The following is a 14,757-nucleotide window of genomic DNA, read 5'->3' as shown; positions in this document are numbered from 1 at the left end:
ATACCAGGATTTAATTTTGGGGTAAGGGAGAATTTACCTTGAATGAAGGCTTTATTACCTCATGCTATCTTCTTAAATCTCAGTGACTTTGATGAAAGAAAAAAAAAACACAAAAGGATCTTAAATTGAGTCTGCATTTGCTTTCAATACAGCATTTATATATCACTCTGCATTATACACTGTGACAAATCAGAGTATTTAAAAACAGGCGATCTCAACATAGCCCTCTATGGCAATAAAATATTTTGCAAATCAACTTCATTGTTCCTCTCTGGACCTCATGAGGTAATAGATATGAGTTCCCCATTTTCAAAGACGAAGAAAACAAAGCACAAAGAGACCCTGCAACTTCCATATAGCGTGTTAATGGAGAAACTGGGACCATGCCTTGAGTCCTGGAATTTCCACCCACGGTTGATTAAGTTATGCTTTTTGAAATGTGAGTGATTTAAGATGATTTAAGTAGCTTTGGTCTGCAGGCTGGCTGCGCTCTCTATGGGCACATAGTGCCAGGCTGAGGATCACCGCGATGTTTGCCATGTCCCTCGCTGTCAGCTCTGGGCAGCCCATAGGCTCCGCTGAATGTGCCCTTAGAGGGTGGTTTTCAGCTATATTCCTGCAGCGATCCATTCCCACGGAACATAGCTGATTGGGTTGGCGGGGGGGATGCCAAATACTCGCACGGATCATCAGTAAACTGGCTCGTGACCTAGAACTGGACAGTTAAACTCCTCCCTAGGATTTGGAGTGACTAAAAAATTAGCGGAGGAGCTGAGAGGTAAAAGTCATATCACGCTATCCTGGCAAGTCTTAACGGACCGTGAACAAAATTAGGAGAGCCGAAACTACCAGCTAGCAGACTGCTTGGCTTAAAAACCAGGTAGAATAATTAGATAAGAAGGCATTGAGAGGGGAATAAATCAATGTTCATGAAAAGTAAACACACAGCATGGGAGACAGACCATGTAGCAAGGGGATGAAGAGACCAGCAGTTTCTTGAGGCTCTGGTGATTGGCAGCTTTCCAGCTCCCACCCATGAATGCATGCCCGGTTCAGCTGCGGGGAACAGGAACTCTGCATTAGTGGCTTCATCCAAAGGGAGTCTGTAGTCTTTACATGAGAAGGCTGCGGGCAGCTGAGGCCTGCAGCAGACAGTCACAGCATCCAGAGCCTCTCGCTTTCTACCTCACCAAGCCTTGAAGGTAGCCTTTGTCCCCATCTTTGTCCAATCATGACCTCCAGTATCGCATTTACTTTTCTGCCAGAAGAAAAAGAAAATGGTGACAAAACCGTTTTTATATCTAAGAATTAGGGATGCAAGCATTTTCCTACTGGCCTGAACGACGATAGGAACTCCAGGAAGCAAAAAGGTTACTGAATACAGCTTTCGTTCTCACTTTTTAGCTTAACTCGTTTTCCCTGCAAGGGTGAATTGCACGTTAGGTTAAGAAGTCAAAGAGGAGAAATTAGGTTAGCAATATGACTGCTAGTGGCTTCTGGTAGCCTTTGCTCTACATCTCCATCACCTGGATAACTTGAATGAAATATTGGGCTGAATTAGAGTCAGCCTGAGGTGATCAGTATATAGTTGCCCTAGGTGAAGTAATTTCAGATATTGGTCACCAGTTGCTGTTTCTCCCTTTGAGCAGATATAGCTGACCCACTTACATAAGTGCTATCATCTTTTTTTTAAAACTTAAGTGTAGTGGCATCTTGTTCTACCAATAGATTTGAGGTAAGGTCCTGAGGGTGTGGCTTTGGTATGTGGACAGGCTCCCTTGTGAGGAAGAGGAGGGGCCTCGCTCTGGCTCTTGGGTGGTGGTTGGAAGGTGGATGGCAGCATCTGTTGGCTGAGGGCAGAAGACCCCAGTGGTTCTCTGTCTTGCTTTGTCATTTGTGAGTGATTCCCCAATGAAGACCTGACTTCCCTTTGTCCGGGCTTTTGTGAACTCTATCGTAGTTGTCCATTTATGCGCATTGGTGTTTTGCTTGTTGAGGGTGTCAGCTCCCCTAGAACTTGAGTTACAGACAGTTGTGAGCTGCCACATGGGTTCTGGGAATTGAACCCAGGTCCTCTGGAAGGGCAGCCAATGCTTTTATACACAGAGCCATCTTCCCCACTCAAGCGCTATCATGTTTAACCCCCTCAGCATTAGTTGTTGATAGAAAAATGTGGAAATACAGCAAGTGATGCCAAACTAATTTTTTAACTAGCCTAAATTGCTATAAGGCCTTGCTTTAGTAGATATTTATTTAATAAACTCTCCTAATGCCAGTTTGAAAAGACTGTGGGGTTTAAGTAGACGGTAGTTGGGATAGGCAATATTCATGGATAGAGAATAGAGAGCTGGTTCAATATATTTACCAAGTCTACTGACAAAAGTTGACTCAATGAAGAAAAGGTCTTGAGGGGGAAACAATGGACTACCCTTGGCTTTGTCCTGACCAGGAAGAAAACATGGAAGCCCACTGACACAAAGAAGGAAGGATGACTGCTGGGATGGGTGATAAAATAAAATACATAGGTTGGAAACAACCAGCTGCACGTGTAACGCACAGCAAGGAGAAAGTCTGGCTGCAGAACAACTCAGGGAGAGAACGCAGAGATGTGGCGATAGCTCATTTGTACAATTACAGCCCGTCTGAGGTCAGAGAATGAAGCTTGCCACTAGCTAGCCACAGAGGTCTGGAGGTCCATACAGAGAGACAGGAAGTGAGGTAGCTGGGCAGGGAGAAGCAGGACATCACTCTCTTCTCTGCTGAGATGCTTAGGAGGTAAGGTGTGGCTTGCTCCTTCTCTTTGATCTCTCAGCATTCCCCTCTATATCTTACTCTGGCTTTTTATTGTCTATACCAATTAAGAACTTCATTTACACAGAAATAATGCATTCAATCCAAGTAAGGCGCTCGAACGCTCTCTTCTATTGGTGACTTAGTAAACTCATAACCTAGGTGGAAGCTGGTCTTTAACCGCCCAAACCCGTACAGGTGTAGCTGCATGTGGCTGGAGAAACACTACCACATGGGAAGATCTTATTTCAGATCCATGATCAAATTGGCCATGCCCAAAAGCCCATTCTCTATGGAGGGATACTCTCTCAGCCTAGGTCCTGCCCCAAATGATGTAACAGACTTTGATGATTCCCCCATGGGAGGCCTCACTCTACCTGAGGATTGGATGGAGGGGGTTGTTGGAGAGAATGGGAGGGTGGGAGGGAGAGGGAATTGGGATTGGTATGTAAAATAAGACTTTTAAATTTAAATGAAAATTATTTAAAAAAGAAACCAGGAAGTTTTTAGGTGCTCTGAAAAGTTATAAAATGATAATTATTTTCTTAATTTGTATTATCTTTCCTCTCCTTTGCAATGCATCATAAAATTTGATTCTGTGTTTTGCACATAATTGAAATTTTACACATTTTCACATTATTATAAAATAGGTAACGAGGACTTTGTTAATCCCTCCCATTTTTTTGTTTTGAAATCCAAACTCTCTGTGGAATTTCCTTCATTAAATTGATTTATTTATTAAATTAATGAACTTTTGGTGTCAGATCTAAAAAAAAATACTGCCACGCCCAGAACCATCTAAGTGCTCCTGGTGGCAGGGTACCTTTCTCTGTGACACTCTTGGATGCCTCTGTCCTACATTTCTCCCTTTCCCCAGGCCTCAGAACCTTCCTTATTCTTCTTCTCAGATGGTGCTCTGTTTTCTACACAACTGACAAATCCCAAAGCAACCAGAAAAAGTCCTGCACTGCCTCCTTCTTCTGCATCTCCCCATCTGAGCATCTCTTCCACATCTCCCCATCTCTGAGCATCTCCACTCGCAAACCCTGCCCTCTTCCTTGTCATCTGAGGTCCACACCTCTGCTTATGGCCCAGCACTCACCCTTTTGGTTGCTTATATGTTGCTTGGTCAGCCCTCCCCTTCCTCTCCCACACTGGCCGTTATTACCTCTCTATTGCACAGCTCCCATCAGGACAAAGACAATCTATCTGTGTTTCTGAACCCCTTGCAGCTGTGGAAGTGGTCTTCTTGTCACTCTTCTGAGGGTATTCCTCTCTCCTCAGATGCAATTCACAAGGGCTCTGCAGAAAGCCCGCTATAGACTGTTGCAGCCCTCTGGAGCATTTTCTCTGTGCAGTCCTGGGTGCTCCCCTCCAGAGTGCTGGGATTAAAGGGGTGTAGCACCACCACCTTTCCTTCTCATTCTATAAGTCACCTCCCTCCACAGGCTCCGAGTAGGAGCATGATAAATGTTTGTTGAGTGAAAGAATGGATGATATCATCAGAATCTCAAGTGCCAAGCAAGGAACACAGAGTTGCTGTGGACGTTATAGTGACAGGATCTAAAATTCTGAACACAAAATTCTGAACACGTACTATGTACTTTGTGTGTATTTTATTTGTTCATTTATTTTTAAAACCTTTTACTCTTTTGAGACAAATTCTTGCTATCTGGTCTTGGCTGGTCTGGTACTCACTACATAGACTAGGTTGATCTTGAATTCTTGACAATTCTCCTGCCCTGGCTCCCCACACCCAGCTTCATATACATTTTATTTGCTCTTCCCAATGATATTGTAAGGCAGGTACTATGTTTTGCTGATAAAAATTCAAGCAGGAAGGGAAGCCATGAGTTCATTTCATAGTTAATAACTGTAGAACAAGGATTCAAACCAAGCATCAGATCACAAGACTCATAACTCAATCATCTGACCAGGATCTGATGATCTGGAACAAAGTGGTTGGTACCAGAAACCATACTACTTGACCAAAGTCTGGAGGAAGCGACATTCTCCTCAGGGAAAGGAGCACTCATGATGGCTGACAATTTCCTAGTGTGTTAAGGGGCTGTGGAAGGAGGAGAAGACTTTAACACCACCGTGTGGTGATATGGACCCAAGGAGCACCAGAGGCCATGGATTGACCAGAAAGTCATGGATTGACCAGAAGGTCATGGACTGAAAGCTTGATCTCTGATGCAGTGGTGATCAGAGGTGGGCTCTTTGGGAGGTGACAGAATCCTGAGGACATGGACCTTGTCACATGTTCAAGTGTGTCACTGGCCACATTCATCCCAGAATAGCTATTCCAGAATAGTTGAGGTTTGTCTCAAAACAAAATCTTAAACTTACTTAGGACATTAAGAGATTTCTTTTTGGTAACTCAAAAAAAAAGGTCATTCTTGAGTGTGAACTTTGTAGATGACAAAGTCATGTTGCAATATCAAAAAGTTGGTCATGTCTGCTCTGATGAATTCATAGCTTAGTGGACTTCAGCAACATTCTCTTGAACCACCATGAGGTTACCTATCCTGTGCCATGAGTGAGGTAAAGCATTTCTGTACCCAAACGTACTACATTGCCACTGTCTTAAATACAACCCTGACCACGCACTGAAGATCCAGAAACAATGAGGCAAGATATCATTTTTCTCAGATAATTTTTGATAGAACCAGAGAGCAGAGTAACACACCATAGATGGTAAAATCCAGAGCTTACCATACAGGCAACACAAGAGAAGGAAATTGTAACCTGATGTGAAAAAGACTTTGAAACTATTAGAGATATACAAAATTAATATGGTCTACTAGTCAAAGTGACCACATTTTTTTGAGATATATCCCAAGCTGGTCTTGAATTTACTATGTTGAGGGTGGCCTTGAACTGATCCTCCTGCCTCTACCTTGTGAATGTTGGGATTATAGATGGTGCTACCACACTCTATGTGGTGCTGGGCATCAAAACCAGAGCTTCGTGAGTTCTAGGCAAGTATTCTGCTAACTGAGCTATATTCCTAGTGAACCCCAAGTATTCTGCTAACTGAGCTATATTCCTAGTGAACCCCAAGTATTCTGCTAACTGAGCTATATTCCTAGTGAACCCCAAGTATTCTGCTAACTGAGCTATATTTCTAGTGAACTCCTAGTGAACCCCTGTCACTGAAAGTGTATACAGAACTTGGGTAGCCATTTCTTGGGCACAACATTCTTCAGAAAGAAGTTTGTACTTGGACTTTCTATCTTATGAATTTTGTCATCATCTACCCCATATCTAGTAGCTTACTTAGGTGTTGAGAGCAGAGCAAGGACAGGATAGTGTGAGACCGAAACCCGATCACTCAAGTAGGAGAATCAGATTCTTCTACCCACAACCCTCCATTCCACAGGTACAGTGTAATGGGGGAAGGGCCATTTCTATTTCCCAAACGTAAAGGTGTCTTTCCCAAGCAGTTACAGTAAATCAATCCACATTGTATATGTATTTTGCCTCTATCTGAAATAAAAATATGTTAATTGTACTTACAGGAAAACTTCCATGGTTCAGTTTTCTTGAAATCTGGTTATGCAAATCATGTAGGTTAATTTGAAAATAACTCAAAGAGACATGTCTCATTTGAAGTACCAGTGTCACAAGCCTCTGGATGGTGACTGGATAAGAGAGAGTTAGAGGGGATTTGGCCTCTTCCCCAATTTTCTGGAACTTGAAAGCTGTTCTGTCCTGGTCCCTAGTCCAGCTGGTGGCAAACAGCATAGTGGTTCAGTTTGCTGATGCTTGAGTAGCAGTCTGATTTCTGCTCAAATTCTATGCAGTCCTCTTGCTAGTTGTGAGATTGGATCAGATATTTCCTTAACTGCAGAGTCTTGGCAGGTCCAGTAAGTTCTCCGAAGGGTAGCTTTCAGGTTCCCATGGAAATTATACAGAGAAAACCAAGAGTGATTTCATTGTAGGAAAGGGTTAGTTCTCTTCCCTCTTCTGAATCTAGGGAAGAGAATACTCTTTGACTCAAAGGGTGATTCACAGACTGTGGCTATTCACTGAGGTGTTTGTTTTCTAGCAGAGGAGAGACAAACAGCTTGAGGTAGACTGTAGATCAAGTAGACTCCCTCCCTCCCTCCCTCCCTCCCTCCCTCCCTCCCTCCCTCCCTCCCTCCCTCCCTCCCTCCCTCCATCCCAGTTTTATTAAGACAGGGTCTCTGTCACCCAGGCTGGCATTTAGACCCTGAATTTTCTACTTCCCTTGCCTGCACCTCAAGTGCTGGAATTGTAGCTATGTGTCACCACATGTAGTTTGGTGCATTGCTTCTCTGATTTGGAAATTTTCCCCAAATAACAAGAGGCCAGCTACATTGAGCAGCATGTTTAATAACATAGTTGTATTTTGGTGCAGGTACTAAGTATTATTGTGAATAAGTAACCCAAATTCCATGGTCTGGTACTTTGAGTGGCACTGTTAGAACTGCCTACATTCAAATGCTTCGTTCCCTGATTGGCAATTCTTGGCAAATGACTGGGATGTAGCTCAGTGGTAGAATACCTGTCCGGCTAATATGAGGTCCTAGGTCCAACTCCATCATCATCAGCAGCAGCAGCAGCAGCAGCAGCAGCAACAACACCACCACACACACACACCATACACACACACACACACAGACAGAGAGAGAGAGAGAGAGAGAGAGAGAGAGAGAGAGAGAGAGAGAAATTTTGGGCAAGTTACTTACTGTCCTGTGCCTGGGTAGCTTCAAATGTAAAGTGGGCCACTGGCCATTATCAGCTGTTAATGATATCTCTGGGTTAGCAATGTATGTGAGAGCTTTACAACAGAACCCTGTATAAAGTAAATGCCATTACAATTTTGCTATTATTGTTCCTGGGAACTCTTCAGAGGTGTTGACTTCCCAGGGACTGAGTCAGCTTGCCTTCACTCCATTAGAGATCACTCGTCCTTTGTGGAGGTTGATTTCTCAGATACCCTGTTTTTCTCCCTGTTTCCATTTTAATCCATCCGTCCCTTCCCCCCTCTCACCTGGAAACAGATGACATCATGACCTTTCCTGCTGTTCTGCTAGGACTCAAATTATATTAAGTCCTTGGTGGATTCACTCATCAATGTTGAAGTTATTTGGAACGTGACTTATGGCGGATTGAGACTCAAAGTTCAAGTCTTAAGAAAGAAACTTCACATTATTTTTCCAAGGAAAGACAAAGAGATTTTGTGGATTCCCTGAAGGAGGCCAGTCTGTGAGCCCGACCATCCCTGTTGATTAGTCTATCCTTCCTGTTTGCCTGGATACCTACGTGCTCTACCCACAGGAAAAGCACCCATATCTTCTCTGAGCTGGCTGCATCTGTAAAATAGCTTTCTCTTAGGAAGCAGACAACACAGGAATGCATTTAGAACCACACTGTGTCACAGCACTTAGAATATACAGCCTTTTGTGTCTGTGTACATTTATGCTAATTATGATAATGGGTTAAGTCTATAGTCTACTACTTAATTCAGTCAGCTTCAAGGACTATGTGTTTTTGCCCATCTAGTAGATTTCTTAGAAAAGCTATTTTTTTTACATCGTTATTGTTTTTATTTTTTCAATGTATTACTATTGTTCTTTGATAATTTCTTAATGTATACAACAGATCCTGATTATTGTCCCCGCTCTTTGTTTCTTATAAAGTCCCTGTTCCCTCATGCCTGCCAGTGTTTTTACAGGTTCAGGACTTTTAGGTTTGTTTTGTGATCCAGTTAGTTTAAACAGGGCCATCTATGTGAGCATCAGATTGGAACTATTGATTGGAGCCTAGTAGGGTTGTCATGGGTACACAAATGAAGACAGTCCCCTCAGTCAATCTATAAGTAGCAAATTGGTTAAAAAAAATGTAGGACCTCCTGAGCCTCTCCTCTGTCCTCATCTGGCTATTGACAAACCTATTCTAGTAGACCCAGTGTAGGCATCCACAGCTGTTGGGAGTTCAAGATTTCATTGTCTGTGTCTTGCCTTCGAGACGGCATTTCTCAGTCTTCCCCTGCGTTGTCTCTTGTGTTCTATCCACACACTCCTCCACAGTACTCCTTAGAATAAAGGTAGAAATGTCTTCTATAGGACTGAGCAAGCAACAGTCACCTAGTCTCAGCATCTTGTGTAGTCATGAGTCTGAGCAGTCACCACCATTCACTGGCAATAGAATCCTGTGTAGCCATGAGTCAGTCTCACCACCATCCTCTGGAGGAAGAGTTAGTTCTGTGTAGCCACAAGTCTCTGAGTTCCCCACCATTCACTGGAGGAGGAATTCTCAGCTTATGGTCGAGAGTAGCTTTTGTCTGTGGGAATGATCATAAATGTTCAGAGGGAAGTTTAATGCCAAGCCATTTTATTTAAACAGCAGGATTCAGTCCCCTACTAGGGCCTTGGATCTCCCTTGTCATGGGTTTTGGACTAGGGCTACCATACTGTATGGATTCCTGCCTGAGGGGTAGTCTTCAAGTTCAATAGGAAGCAGTTGGTTACCTGTAACAGTAGTGCTGCTATTCTGCGAGTGGACACATTTTGCCTGGTATGTTGTCCATAGAGTTCACAGATGGGTGAGACAGTTGATGCTTTTTTTCCCCAGAGAAGTTTTGGGACCATGGGATCTACCCGGCATAGAGGAAGTTTCCAGCTCAGTTACAATTTGAAGCAAATCCTTTTTTTTTTTTTTTAAAGGATAGGGTCTCCATAGTCCTGGCTGTCCTAGAATTCACTATGTAGGCTAGGTTGGACTCAGACTCACAAGTTCTGCCTGCCTCTTCCTCTCACATGCTGGGTTAAAGAAAGTAGGTAATGGCTTTGTTTTGGGTAGGTGTCACAAGTGGCTGGGTTCATGTAACCATATCACATTATTAGAGTTGGTAATAGACACAAATGGCCCTTCTTCACAGCGAATTTATGTTTAGTTTTAGGGACAGTCTAACTGTTGGTACACAAGCTGTTAGCTCTTCCATCTTGTCCATGTCTGATCTACAGGCCTAGGGGATCTATAGGTACAGCTGACCTATAGGCATAGCGAATTATCTATAGGCATAGCTGATCTGTAGGCATAGCTGATCTATAAGCATAGCTGACCTATATATAGGAGCTCCTAGCCATCTCAGCTGAGGCGGTATTTTCATCTTAGTAAGTGTTCCTCTTTCACACTGATCTCTTCCCACTTTTGTAGGGTTAATATTTTGAAACAGGCTCCACTGGCCTCATTAATTCTAGCTTTATAATGTCCTGGCCATGATCACTGAGCAACTAAATGAGTTTTGAGAGTCTGCTCTGCAGACTGTAAAATCTCATATTTCCTTGGCTCATGGAAATAAACTCAAATCCACAGAATCCAATAAATCTCTGGAGCAAAAGGAGTCAGTTTCAGGGGTACAGTAGGATGTTCACAAGCTATGCTTGTTTGGAGATTGGGTCTCAGTTTCTATTCACTAGAAGGAGAAAAGATTCAGTTGATGTAAAGGAAAAAGGTACAAATAGGTGTTTCCCATCATCCATGCTTTCTTCCAGGTGTGACATGAAGATGGCTCTTGGTCACTGCCTGAAAACCGCTTTGATTCTTCCTCTGTCAGTACCAGAAGGGGGCTTGGCAGTGTTCTGGAAAGGATAGCCTGCATGGCTCCTATGGCCATTATACCTTTCAGACAGACGTTGAGACCTGGTTTCCTTTCTCTCCCATGCCTCCTCAGTTCAATGAAAGCCTGAGTCCTCATGGCAACACATAGTCTCATTTTATCTCTCTCCTCCCCTGCTATCTCTCCACCTCTCTCTCCATCCCTAACTTATGGTTTTAAACAAAGATGATGTATTATTCTTATTATTAGCTTTTTGAGACAGGGTTTCTCTGTGTAAACCTGCCTGTCCTGGAACTCACTCGGTAGATCAGCCTGGCCAAATTCAGAGATCCACCTGCCTCTGTCACTTGGTGACTTTATTTTTATGTGTATGAGTGTTTTTCCTGTATGTATTCCTGTGTATTGCTTGTGTACCTGGTGCCTGTGACTGCCAGAGGAGGACATCAGATCTTTTGGAACTGGAGTTAGAGATGGTTGTGAGCCACCGTGTGGTCTGGGAGTCAAACCACAGAACCACTGGAAGAGCAACCAGTGCTCTTAAGAGATGAGCCATTTCTCCAGCGCCATGGCTTTATTTTTAACTAATATGTTTTTGGTTAACATAAAGAGAAATGAGTTACATCATGGTCTTTCTACACATACACATCCTTATGCTGTGTTATTCATGCCTCCGCTTCCTCCTCGTCTATGCTCTCCCTCTTGCTGGTCCCCCTACTCTTCACAGAGTTCTCCCTTCAGCGTTCACACACACTCTATTTCCTTTCTTGTCCCCCATTCCCTTCCCAAGGGAAGCTCCCTCTCCTCTTACCATTTTTTCCGCCCCCCACATGTGTGTACACACACATATTTGGTTTTTTTGTTTGTTTGTGTTTTACGAGACAGGGTTTCCTTGTATTGTTTTGGAGGCTATCGGTCCAGCCCGGCCTCGAACTCACAGAGATCCGCCTGCCTCTGCCTCCCGAGTGCTGGGATTAAAGGCGTGCGCTACCACCGCCTGGCCACACACATATTTGTGTTGGCTAGTTTTATGTTAACCTGACACAGGCTAAAGTCATCCATGAGGCGAGAGCCTCAAGTAAGAAAATGCCTGCGTAGAATGGAGGCTGTAGGCAATCCTGTAAGGCATTTTCTTAATTGGTGGCTGATGTGGGCGGGTCCAGTCCGTTGTGGGCGGTGCCATTCCTGGCCTCTGTGGTCCTGAGTTCTGTAAGAAAGCGGGCTGAGCAAGCCATGAAGAGCAAGCCAGTGAGCAGCACCCCTCCACAGCCTCTGCATCAGTTTAGCACAGTGAAAACATTTTCCTGAAGACACGGTTAGTCTGTTTTTTCCCCCACTTTGTGATAAATGTATATGCTTGAGAAAAGCAACTCATAGGATGAGAGTTGATTTTGGCTCATGTTTTCCATCCATCGATAGCTGACTGTATTATTGTTGGGGCCTATGGTGAGAGAAAGTTGCAGAGAAAGTGGGGTGTGGGGGGATCTTGGAAACAAGATATGGTCTTCAAAGGCATGCATCCCATGTGACTCACTCTTTCCAACTAGGCCCCATCACCTAGTAGCTAATTCAGCCGTAAACTCATCAGTATATTGACCCCTTAAAGAAGTTAGTGCCCTAGTGGTGTAATCAGCTCTCAACAGTGTCACCAGCTAGGGAGCCAGCCTCTAAAACCAGTCTCCGGGTGACATTCTAGATCCAAGTCATATCCAGACCTTCTCCTTTTCTCCTCTCATATCTACACGTTGGATCATTGCTCCTGCAGCCCAAATTGGCCTGGGGTTTGGTTTCCATACCCAATCCTCCTTGCAGACGGGCACAAGAGTGGTCTCATGGAATGCAGAGCTGAGGGTTACACAACTTTGGACAGTTCCAATTCCCTGCTAGAATTTTAAGAAAATGTTTGTCTTCTATATAAGATGCTACACTCCATGAGGACCAGGGCCATGCTTGCCTTTTTTATTCCTATGTGTCTAGTGCCCAGACCAGTGCCTGACACAGCAGAGGTTGCAGCGTGATTTTTCCAGGGGAAATGTGAACAGAATCTCTTTGCCTCAGGTAAGCCTCTGTTGATAGATGAAAGAGATGTTCCTACCCCAGTTTAGCTTAGTGAGCTGGAAGCTTATTCGGGTTATTATGGGAGTATGGGTGATGAAAAGCCAGTTAGCTCCTCCCATCTCAAGCTCCTCCCACTTCCTGCATTCATGGTGAGGAAAGCTGTACTGTTGTCTTCAGAGTTTCCTGTTCAATCTGGAGTCAACACTACCAAAGAAAGTCACCTCTCCCCGAGTAGTTAGATACTGCTTTCATAACTCGGGGTGCAAGTGGGGGCTGGGAGTGGGGTCATTGTGACTCATAACTTCTGAACCTCCCTAGCCTTGTAAGTTTTGTGAGCATCCTGGGTCTAAAGGAACCTTTTTTTTTCTTTTTAAATCCTTCTAGGAAGGAATGTTTCAACTTGGAGGAAGTAGCTGCATAACCCAGGTGTTGAACACGTTTTTTGTTAAACAAATGAGTAGGGCGATTATCACAAGGCCTGGCATATAGCAAGCGTTTAGCGTCTGCAGCGATCTGCCTCTTAACGTTTGTATCTGTACAAATTCACTCCTATGTGAACATGTGGCACAGTCAGTACGCATGACGGCTTAGCCAAATGTAAGACAACAAATAAATAGTAATTAACAGAAGGATACAGTCTAGTTAGTTTTTGAAATTATCGAATGCATGTGAATTGGCTTCCCACCCGAGCTGGAAAATAATCTTACGAATAAACATGTTCTAATGCGTTGAGTCTTTCGTTTGAATGAGCTTTCTGTTCAGTGGAGGTGGCAGAGAAGTAGCCATGTGGTGGTATTTTAGTAATCTGTATTATTTGAACACATCGAGAGGTTGTGGTAAGCAAATGTATAAGCTGTTACTATTTAACTCGTACATGCGGTCTGAGCTCTCACAGTATACCTGGCTCCAGTGTATATTTTAAAAGGAGATCTGGTGTCTTGCCAGGCAGAGTCACAAGTTTTGATTTAGGAAGGGCTACGGCTGGTTTAGGTTTCGTTAAGTCCAGGCGTTACTTCAGAGCCCTCCCTGACTCCCTGGCATGTGTTGGGACATTGGTATTGATGGCGAAGGAGACCATGAGGTGTGGGGGAGGGGCTGGAAGGCCCCCAGCTTCAGCTGCTGGCTTCCCAAGGCTGCCTCTTCTCCAAAGGAAACTGCGGTGTGCCTGAAGGAAAGCAAAATTCAAGATGTAGAAAATCACTGCCTGAGACGTTTGCGTCACGGAACCACGATTGAAACGTTGAGAACTGAGAAACGCCTCTCGTAGGCATGATAAAGCCTGTCTCTCGATCAGTTTGACTGCAGATTCAATTGCAGAGGTTGACTTCCCTTACTCTATGCTGCTCAGTGTCAGCAGGACAGAAGATACACATTTGCCAGATGGTTGCATCGACACTGCGATGTTCCGAAGGCGCATGCTCTTCTAGCTTCTCAAATATAGACATTTTTTTAAATATTAAAGCTAGGGAGACACTTGAAGATGAATCCATGAACAGAACGGATAAACGTCACTACCTGGTCACTTCCATCATTACTACCTGGCCACCTTCTTTAGCTCCGTCAGAATCTGTGTGTTAGGCACCATCTTTGAATGCTCACGCTGAGGGAGTGTCTGACTCCTCACTACCGCACAGCATCAACCCTGTACCGATGTGTGACTCATCTTGCTTTACTCTAGCTGTTGGCACTTAATGTTCTCTTGTATTTTAATAATCCCAGCGGCATGGCACATGGCACTCATTAATTGTGGATTAAATGTTGTTAATAGCTGTAAAAAGAATGTCTCTTAGCGAATCCATTCCTGTATAATCATAACTTATGAAGTTGAATCCATTATGCTTAACTCAGTGCCTTTCTCTTCCTAAATAGGGGCCCTGTGCCCTGGGGAAAAGCTCTAGCGCTAAGCAGCAACCCCACTACCCTCTTAGCCACTGGGGGTAAAAGCTGGACACAAATTGTTTTGCAAAGAAAACCATCAAAAAACAGTCAGACTGCTTTTGTCTGTAAGACAAGAAAATAAGGAACAAGGCAAGTGCCTCCAAATATGTGAACGACTCTTGACATCCTTGTCCCTGACCTTTTTGGAACTGGGAATTCCCCTATTCACATCTGTCTTATTGTGACACTGCCTGCTTCTCCACAGCTGGAACCATCTTAGGATTGATACTGAAGGTTCACGAAGGTCAAGTGTCTTTGTAATGGTTTTTTGCATTAAAGTTTTTTTGTTTTAGCCCATCGTTGGTGGTGCATGCCTTTAATCCCAGCATTGGGGAGGCAGAGACAGGCGGATCTCTGTGAGTTCGAGGCCAGCCTGGTCT

General features: G+C 43.9%; 1 long non-coding RNA gene across 1 annotated transcript; it reads left to right on the top strand.

The window, feature by feature from the left end:
* The first annotated feature begins 728 nt into the window (after window positions 1-728).
* LOC121142192 lies at window positions 729-14,168 on the top strand. The gene is made up of 3 exons (XR_005879173.1): window positions 729-880; window positions 12,359-12,439; window positions 12,824-14,168. It is a non-coding gene; the product is annotated as an uncharacterized LOC121142192 (long non-coding RNA).
* The last annotated feature ends 589 nt before the right edge of the window (window positions 14,169-14,757 follow it).

The sequence above is a fragment of the Mesocricetus auratus genome, unplaced genomic scaffold (genome assembly GCF_017639785.1).
Source record: "Mesocricetus auratus isolate SY011 unplaced genomic scaffold, BCM_Maur_2.0 Super-Scaffold_100009, whole genome shotgun sequence".
Lineage (NCBI taxonomy): Eukaryota > Metazoa > Chordata > Mammalia > Rodentia > Cricetidae > Mesocricetus > Mesocricetus auratus.
The sequence above is the reverse complement of the archived record's forward strand: the minus strand, read 5'-3'. Positions and strand labels throughout refer to the sequence as shown.